Raw genomic sequence first — 7804 nt, 5'->3', positions numbered from 1 at the left:
ACACACCCTCTCTGCACATCCCTGCACACACCCACTTAGACAAGCCCTTCACAGAACCCCCTCTCCCTGGCATCCCAGATATCATCCTAAATGAAAATAGCTAGCAAAGAGAATGAGATCAAAACAATGACTTAAATGACTATTAAATTTCAGGCTTGTTTTGACAAAATTATATATTAATTTTCTAAACATTCTAAACAATTCATCCTTCAGAAATTTTAATACCTTTTGTAAACTTTCAAAATGTAACTATAAATTCTAGGACACCTTTCTGCTTTCTCATTAATCTCTCACCAAGACCATAGCATACTTTGTAGGTTGAGACACGGAGTGGTAGAAATTGTTGAAGTAATAAATATAGTGGTTAAGAATTTAAAAGGGGGCTTCCCTGGTGGCGCAGTGGTTGAGAGTCCGCCTGCAGATGCAGGAGACACAGGTTCGTGCCCCGGTCCGGGAAGATCCCACATGCCGCGGAGCGGCTGGGCCTGTGAGCCATGGCTGCTAAAAAAGAATTTAAAAGGAAAAGTATTGTACAGAATCTCTTTCCCATGTATTCCATTAAGCACTTTTATTCATGAAATATATCTGCTTAACATAAAATTATATTAAGTCCTGTTTAGTGTCTACCAAAAATCACTTTTCCAGCTCCCTCTATTAACAAACAATGATTCAAGTTGTTCCCCTGGATGTTCTATAACAGAACTGTGCTGAATTGTGGCCATTGATATCCCAAAGGCCATGATATACACGTTCAAAAAAAAAGTCCAGCAAATAGAAAAAACAGAAATGCAAGCGAGTTTGCTCATTTAAGGGTATACTTCAACCACTGGTAAAAGACTAAGTTAAAATGAATAAATTGTGCAACTATTAAAAAGAATTAGTTGTATCTAAAATTTTTTTTAATGAGTAAATTAAAAACACGTTGTATTTTTTTTCCCTATCTGCAGCAATGTCCGGAGACAAGGAAATTCCATGATGTCAGCAGTTGAAAAATGACACATTACTGATTTCGACTGTCACTGCAAAGAAGTAAATGAATAATTCAGAATGAAAGTAAACCCTAAAAATTGGAGAGGAATTCCCTTATTAACTGTGGTTCCAGCTAAAGAGCCTAGTTATTTCAGTGAGAAATAAAATTTATAAGTATTAATAATGAAATGCCATTTTGCCGATTTTTCATATTTTAAATGAACAAATCTTTATTAAGCACTTACTATTTACCTAATAATTCTAAAATCTGCTGTTTATTGGGTACCTAGTATGTGTCAGTACGTACATACTGACAAGTTAAATGTACAAGTTATCCACACAGTTATATCATACAAGGGGTATGTACCTTAGCCCAGTATACACAATAACATGACATTTGGGTATTGAATTACAATTTGAATTACAATTCTCCACGTTAGTGAGTAAAGTGAAACTCAGATATTGTTTTCTCAAAATCTGTCTAAGCTCAAAATGGCATTCTCATCTTCTCTGTGGTTGATAATATTAGGAGTTTTACAGACTAAAACCCAGTTTTTGCCACTAAAGATTTTTTAAAAAATATTTATTTATTTGGTTGCACTGGGTCTTAGTTGCGGCAAGCGGGTTCCTTAGTTGCAGCATGCGAACTCTTAGTAGCGGCATGTGTGTGAGATCTAGTTCCCTGACCAGGGATTGAACCTAGGCCCCCTGCATTGGGAGCACAGTCTTATCCACTGCGCCACCAGGGAAGTCCACCACTAAAGATTTTTAATAAACTTATGAATACAGTTTCTGGTTCTGCATGTAAGGAGCTTGGAAGTTACTACTGCATCCTAACAACAAGTAAGTGTTGAACAAACTGCAAAATGAACAAAATGAACAACTCTTCTTGGAGCTATAAGGGGAGGACACAGAGCATGATACTCAACTCTAGCCCATTCTAGCTATCTTGTTCCAACTAAAAGAGAAGAGAAAAAAACTAAAAAACACTTGTGCAGTTCACAGACCAGAGGCATAGACCCACTAAAAAATTGAGACCCAATCATAGACGTAACACACACCTCCCCACCAGAACATTAAAACCCTATTTATAGCAATTCCTTTTGCTCAGTACATCATGTTTGGCTATCAAGAAAAAATTACAAGCCTCCTAAAAGGCAAAAATGAACCCCCAAAAAACAAAAAAAGCCCCACAATTTGGAGAGACAGAACAAGCATCAGTACGTGGCATGGCAGGGATATTGGAATTATCTGACCAGCAATTTAAAACAATTATCACTAATATGCCAAGTGCTCTAATGAATAAAGTAGACAGCATGCAAGAACAGATGGGGAGTGTAAGCAGAGAGATAAAAGCCCTAAGAAAGAACCAAAAAGAAATGCTAGAGATCAAAAGTACTGTAACAGAAAGGAAGAATGCCTTTGATCAGTTTATTGGTAGACTGGACCTGGCTGTGGAAAGAATCTCTAATCTTGAGGATACATCAATAGAAACCTCTAAAACTGAAAAGCAAAGAGACCAAAGACTGAAATAAAAACCCCCCAAAACAGAACAGGATGTCCAAGGACAGTGAGACAACTACAAAAGGCATAACATATGCATAATGGAGTTACCAGAAGGAAAAGAAAGAGGGAAAGGAACAGAAGAAATATTTGAAACAATGATGACTGAGAATTCCCCCAAATTGATGTCAGACAGAATACTATGGACTCATGAAGCTCAGAGAACACCAAGCAGGATAAATGTTAAAAAAATTACACCTAGGCATATCATTTTCAAATATAGAAAATCAAAGATAAAAGGAGAAAGAAGCCAGAGGGGAAAAATCACCTTATCTATAGACGAGCAAAAGAAAGACTTACATCATTTAAATTTAAACCATTACATGGTTTCTCCTCAGAAACCATGCAGGCAAGAAGAGAGTGGAATGAAATATTTAAAGGGCTGAGAGAAAAACCCCACCAACCTAGAATTATGTACCCTTTGAAATTACAATTCAAAAGTGAAGGAGAAATAAAAGCTCTCTCAGACAGACAAAAATTGAGGGATTTTGTTGCCATAGACCTGCCTTGCAAGACATGTTTAAAGGAAATTCTTTAGCGAGAAAGAAAGTGATAAAGGTCGTTAACTCAGATCTACATCAAGAAAGGAAGAGGTTCTCTCGCCTCCTCACTTCCAAGATGACCAAGGAAAGAAGGAACAATGGTCGTGCCAAAAAGGGCTGTGGCCACGAGCAGCCTATTCCCTGCACCAGCTGTGCCCGATGCATGCCCAAGGACAAGGCCGTTAAGAAGTTCGACATCTGGAACATAGTTGAGGGTGAAGCCATCAGGGACATTTCCAAAACGAGCGTTTTCCATGCCTGTCTGCTTCCCAAGCTGTATGTGAAACTATGTTACTGTGTGAGTTGTGCCATTCACAGCAAGATAGGAATAGTTCTCCTTCTTGGGAAGCCTGGAAGGACCAAACACCTTCACCTGGATTTAGACCTGCGGGAGCTGCCCCACAACCTCCGCCAAAGCCCCTGTAAGGAGTTAGGTCCTTAGAGACTGAAGAAATACTGTTCTCTGAAAAGACAATAACCTGGAAATTCGACTTAAAAAAAAAAAAGCTAGAAAAATGGTACTGATGAACCTATTTGCAGGGCAGGAAAAGAGACGCAGACATAGAGAATGTACTTGTGGACACAGTGCAGGAAGGGGAGGGTGGGACCAACTGAGACAGTAGCATTGACATATATACACTATCATGTGTAAAACAGATAGCTAGTGGGAAGCTGCTGTATAGCATAGAGAGATCAGCTCAGTGCTCTGTGATGACCTAGAGGGGTGGGATGGAATTGGGGTGGGAGGGAAGCTCAAGAGGGAGGGGATATATGTATACATATAGCTGATTCACTTTATTCTACAGCAGAAACTAACACATCACTGTAAAGCAATTATACTCCAATTTAAAAAAAAAAGAAAGAGCATCAGAGAAGGAATAAAAGAAAGTAAAATTAAAAGCTTTATTTTTCTTATTCTCAATTGATCAAACAGATAACAGTTCATTCAAAATATTAACAGTAATGTATATTTGACTATGCTTAGGTGTAGATTATATATATACATATAGATATATAGATATGTTTATGTATGCTTATATATAAGTGAAATGAATGAAAGCAATGATGAAGGGATAGGAGAGAGGAATTAGGATTATTTTGTTATTATAAGGTACTCACATTACCTGTAAAGTGGTATAGTGTTATTTGAAAGTAGAGTTGGATTAGTTATAATGTAAAATTTATGGCAACCACAATAAAAAGTTAAAAAGCAATTGGCAAACTATGTAGACTCAAATCTGAACCAAAGTTTTTAGCATGAGAATAGGATATGCTACAGAATCACACACAAAGATGAAAGTGATTTTATAAAAGTAGAAATAATAAAAATATTTCAATTCAAATTATAATTTAAAACCCTGCCATCCAGGCTAAATTTTTAATGCTTTGATAAAAGGGTTAATATGAAAAGAACCTAGGGACTTCCCTGGCAGTCCAGTGGTTGAGACTCCATGCTTCCACTGCAGGGGACCCTGGGTTCGATCCCTGGTCAGGGAACTAGATCCCACATGCATGCCACAACTAAGAGTCTCATGCCACAACTAAGGAGCCTGGCTGCCACAACTAAGACCAAAAAATAAAAATAAAATTAAAAAGTTAGAAAACAATAAGATAGCAATGTCTAAAGTAAAAAAAGAAGAAAAAAATCGCTAAAAAAATAAATAAAAGAACCTAAGAACTGTAACTCTCACATCTGATGAGTTCTTCTCTTTCCCTGGCATTATCAACCTCATCTTGCCAGAGCAGAATCTAAGCATTCTAGACTTCTTTTTTTTTTTTTTTTTTTTGTGGTACGTGGGCTCCCTCTGCTGCGGCCTCTCCCGTTGCGGAGCACAGGCTCCGGACGCGCAGGCTCAGCGGCCATGGCTCACGGGCCCAGCCGCTCCGCGGCATGTGGGATCCTCCCGGACCGGGGCGCGAACCCGGTTCCCCTGCATCGGCAGGTGGACGCGCAACCACTGCGCCACCAGGGAAGCTCTAGACTTCTTAAAGGAAGTAAAAAAGGCAATAACCAAGGTGAGCCCAACTGTGAATTCTATGGTCCTAAGCAGTAGATGATCAAAGGGAAAGTTTTTCATTTTGGGTGACTCATTTGAATAGAGTATTTTGGGTTTCTTTTCCTTTGTTTGTTTTAGAGTTTTTCGCATATCTAAAATCCTTTGTTTAATGAATATGTATCTTCTATTTGAAAAATTTAATTTCTTATGTGACTTCCCTAGTGGTCCACTGGTTAAGACTCTACGCTTCTACTGCACGGGGCACGGGTTCGATCCCTGGTCAGGGAACTAAGATCCCGTGTGCTGTGTGGCCAAAAAAGAAAAAAAATCAAAAATTTAATTTCTTATTCTGTTGGCAGAATAGAAATTTTAATGCAAGGCAGAGAGGTTTTTTTGTGTGTGTGATATTATAGGTAAATTCTTTTTAAAAATGTGTTTCTGGGCTTCCCTGGTGGTGCAGTGGTTGAGAATCTGCCTGCCAATGCAGGGGACACGGATTCGAGCCCTAGTCTGGGAAGATCCCACATGCTGCGGAGCAGCTAGGCCCGTGAGCCACAACTACTGAGCCTGCGCATCTGGAGCTTGTGCTCCGCAACAAGAGAGGCCGCGACAGTGAGAGGCCCGCGCACCGTGATGAGGAGTGGCCCCCGCTCGCCGCAACTAGAAGAAAGCCCCCGCACAGAAACGAAGACCCAACACAGCCAAAAATAAATAAATAAATAAAATTTTTAAAAAAAAATGTGTTTCTAACTGAGGAATACATTTGAAATAACATCAAGAATAGCCCAGACTTCAGATTCTGTCAGTAGGTAATCCTGGATGCAAGTGTGAGTTCAGTCTTGCCAGCTCTGAGCGTAGGAAAGATATTTTATTTTTCTCAATCTTAGTTTCCTCATGAGTACAATGTGAGTAATGAAGTTATCAGTTGTTAAGGATGAAATGAGCTAGTGTGGTAAAGGGCATTTCACTCCCTACAACACAGAGCTCAGAATATTTTAGTTTTTTGAATAAAGGTCTTTATTGTATAAGGGATTTAACAATCGAAGTTACATTTATAGATGAGATAAACTTTGTAACTGTAACTCCTCACTATCACATGGAAAGTTTCTTACTTTTATAATCTGTGTGAGTTCAACATCATTATAATTTTCAATGTAAAATATTGAACTGACTTTTAAAAACTGAGCTTGAGGGAAAACCTACATGAAATGCCATGAGCACTTCCTTCTAATTGGACTCCAGCTTATTCTATTGGATTACCATTTTCCTAAAGAACACATTTAAGTCTGGCTTAACTCTTATTGTTTAAAATTATTTATTTATTTATTTATTTGGTTGTGGCAGGCAGGCTCCTTAGTTGCAGCTTGCTGGCTCCTTAGTTGCGGCATGCATGTGGGATCTAGTTCCCTGACCAGGTATTGAACCCGGGCCTCCTGCATTGGGAGCTCAGAGTCTTAACCACTGTGCCACCAGGGAAGTCCCTTAACTCTTATTTTTATTTTTCAAAAATCCCACTCAGGGAACCTGAAGACTAATGCTATTAGGTTGAACAATATAAAAGTGTCAATACTCAATTCCTTTGACCTAGAGAAATATTTTATTTTCACAACTTTTTTTTTATAACAGCAAAATGAATACAGGATCAAGAAAATAAAAATATAAAAAAGAAAAAGTAAACCACATATAATTTTACTTGCCAGAGATTAATATATTTAGCAATTTATAATATTTCCTTCTTGTCTTTTTTCAATTAATATATATTTTTATATGGTTGTGATCATTTTCTCCAATGAATATCATAGTTTTTCACTTAATATGGAAAAATAATCTTTATCAACAACTTCTTTAATGATTACATAAATCATATCTATGAATAAATCACAATTTATTTACCCATGCTGCTATTGTGTGTGTGTGTGTGTGTGTGTGTGTGTGTGTGTGCGTGTGCACGTGCACGTGCACGCATGAGAACTTGCTGACATAATACGTCATTTATGTAAAGGATTCCAAAATGTGTTTAACATATAACAACTAAGCACCTCTCTAACAGAAACTCTTGGTTAAATGTTAACTAGAAATAAATACATATGCATTTAAAACAGATGGCAACTGTTTATTTCAGTTATAGGCTTACCTAGAATGGAGGCATACACTAAGACAGTTTTATAATTAGGATTCAGTACATTAGCAACTATGTAAGAAACTCTGTACTTATCCCTTGATGTTCTAATCTGTAGATTCACCTAGTTTCTCTTTCAGCAACTTTCCTTTAAAAAAATAAGATTACTAATAAAAAACCAAAAATGTGCTGAGTTTCACTTTTTCTTTGACTTTCTTTGCCCATATTCTGGAGGAGTTTTCAAAATGGCAATAAGAAAAGAGAAATGAGTACAAATAAGAAATGACAATTCACTCTTGAATGGCATGTGTGTGAAAGTTAACCCAGGCCTTCACCATGAAGAGGGAGGCAGAAAAAGCCTCGATTGCAAGAGGTGGCCTTTTGGACAGACTTGCGTCAGAAACAGAAAGAAATGCATTGGTTTTTGCGTGCAGCTGTCGAGGAAGCAGAACTTCCTGTGTTCGAAATTCTGTGTCTGCAGTTAAATAAAAAGAAAAAAAAAAAAAGGAAGTATGTAGTGCTCTCTGCAGTTTTTCTCCTACTTTACCTAAATACTGCATATGAGCAAAAGAGACCATCAAACTGCAGATGTAGAGACAATGAACAAATGATTC

At 37.8% G+C, this 7804-nt stretch overlaps 1 pseudogene; it reads left to right on the top strand.

Moving 5' to 3' along the window:
- Positions 1-3150: 3150 nt before the first annotated feature.
- Positions 3151-3500, top strand: LOC102978522 (40S ribosomal protein S26-like; annotated as a pseudogene).
- Positions 3501-7804: the final 4304 nt, after the last annotated feature.

Source organism: Physeter macrocephalus, chromosome 11 (genome assembly GCF_002837175.3).
Source record: "Physeter macrocephalus isolate SW-GA chromosome 11, ASM283717v5, whole genome shotgun sequence".
Taxonomy (NCBI): domain Eukaryota; kingdom Metazoa; phylum Chordata; class Mammalia; order Artiodactyla; family Physeteridae; genus Physeter; species Physeter macrocephalus.
This window is presented reverse-complemented; position numbering and strand designations above follow the sequence as displayed.